The 2,357-nt window shown below is 41.0% G+C and overlaps 1 pseudogene; it reads left to right on the forward strand.

The window, feature by feature from the left end:
* Positions 1 to 596: 596 nt before the first annotated feature.
* On the forward strand, positions 597 to 1,968 carry LOC128563807 (protein Mdm4-like; annotated as a pseudogene).
* Positions 1,969 to 2,357: the final 389 nt, after the last annotated feature.

Below are 2,357 nucleotides of genomic sequence, written 5' to 3' on the forward strand. Positions count from 1 at the left end.
TACTGGAAAGGTCCCCAAATTACAGCAATGCTCCATTCTAGTGGAATTCTTCTGCAGGGGACAGGTCAAGGAAGGTATTGAAAGATCATGGGTGCTCTCAGAATAGAGAAAGGGGTAGGGGAAGGGAAGTAAAGAAATAAAGATCCCAAGGCCTTGAGTGAGATCATCTACCTTAGGGAATGAGTACTCAGGAAAGAGAAGAAGAGATGGATGATGGAGGTAGAAAAGAAGAGATTGGTACACTTTATGCTTGGGCAGCCAAATTGGTGAGAAACTATATAGACTGACAGTAGAAAAGCAGGGAAGAAGATGAATGGCAGGAGATAAGGGAAGGATAAAGGACTATGGGAGGTCATTTCAAAGCAAATAGACTGGGCGGAGCCTGTGGGTTCAAACCTGGCCCTGGCTGAACTGCAAAAAACAAAACAGAAACCAATAGACCCAGGTGACTTCATTGCTTGCCATTTCAAAATGTTGCTGAGGCCTTAGGGCCTGTTGCTGCCTACCCCTCTTACCCCCAGCTAGGCTCTGCTGGGGAGCGATTCATGGAGCAGCCATAAGTTTTATTAACAGACTGTAATTTCATCACTGCCAAAATGACATCATTGTCTACTTCTGCCCAGTGTTCAACATCTGACGGTGCTTGTAGGATCTCTTTGGGACAAATCAATAAGGTATGACCAAAACTGCCACTTTTGAAGATTTTGCAGGCAGCAGGTGCACAAGGTAAAATGTTCAATGTTAGAGAGGTCATGCATTATCTAGGCCAGTATATAATGGTGAAGCAGTTTTATGATCAACAGGAGCAGCATATGGTATATTGTCGTGGAGATCTTTTGGGAGAGCTACTAGGATGTCAGAGCTTCTCCGTGAAAGACCCAAGCCCGCTCTATGATATGCTAAGAAAGAATCTTGTCACTTTAGCCACTCCTACCACAGATGCTGCTCAGACTCTTGTTCTCACACAGGATCACAGTATGGATACTCCAAGTCAAGACCAACTGAAGCAAAGTGCAGAGGAAAGTTTCACTGCCTTCAGGAAAAGAACTGAAGAAGGTGATATTCCCACACTGCCTACCTCACAGCATAAATGCAGGAATTCTGGAGAAGGTGAAGAACTTGATAGAAAATTTAACCCAAGATGAGACAACTAGACTGGACTTTGGTTTTAAGGAATGGGATGTAGCTGACCTGCCTTGGTGGTTTTTAGGAAACTTGAGAAACAACTATACACTGAGAAGTAATGGCTCAACTGATTTACAGACAAACCAGGATGTGGTTACTGCCATTGTTTCAGAGATAACTACAGATAACTTGTGGTTTTTGAATGCGTCAGTATCTGAGCAGTTGGGTGTTAGAGTAAAAGTTGAGGCTTCTGGTACCAAACAAACATGTGAAGAAGTAGGGAAAGTGAGTGACAAAAAGATGATTGAAGTGGGAAAAAGTGAAGACCTTGAGGACTCTCATTCCTTAAGTGATGACACTGATGTAGAAGTTAACTCTGAGGATGAGCGGCAGTGTACTAAGTGTAAGAAATTTAACTCTCCAAGCAAGAGGAAAATGAAGGAATCGATGTCCCTGATTGCCGAAGAACCATTTCAGCTCCAGTTTTTAACCTAAAGATGTATATATAAAGGAAGAAAATGCCAAACTTTTTGATCCTTGCAGCTCAGTGGAATCTTGGATTTGGTTCACAATTCTGAGAGCCAAGAGACCATCTTAAGCACAGAACAGTCAGATAACCTTTCTGAACAGAGAATGGATACAGAAGACATGGAGGATTGCCACAATCTCCTGAAGCCTTGTAGTTTATGTGAGAAAAGACCAAGAGATGGGAACATTATTCATGGGAAGACAGGCCATCTTGTCACTGGTTTTCATTGTGCCAGAAGACTAAAGAAGTCTGGAGCTTCATCCCCTATTTGCAAGAAAGAGATTCAGTTGGTTATTAAGGTTTTTATTGCATAGCTGAATCAGTGAATTACAGATTCACTGATGGTTAGATCATGCATCAAAATGTCAGTATTGAGCATCTCTACTCATTGTGACTTACTGTGTCGTTCATTTATTCATGTAAACATCTGTGTTACAGGACATTTTGCTTCTAAACTTATATGAAATTTGACAGCAAGCTCTTCAGAACTATGTGAATAGATGACACTTGATTCTCCCTCTAAAGATGAGGATCTGGAAGGGAACAACTATGATACAAATATAAAAGTACATGTATTCATTCACTTACTAAGTTGTTTGAAAGTTAATCCTTTCTTTAGTTAATTTGATTACCCTACCCTTCTGTTAGATAATGTTCTGAGGCATCAAAATCCAAGGTAGCTATTAGCAAAATAGTAGAGCTA

Source organism: Nycticebus coucang, chromosome 13, assembly GCF_027406575.1.
Source record: "Nycticebus coucang isolate mNycCou1 chromosome 13, mNycCou1.pri, whole genome shotgun sequence".
NCBI lineage: Eukaryota > Metazoa > Chordata > Mammalia > Primates > Lorisidae > Nycticebus > Nycticebus coucang.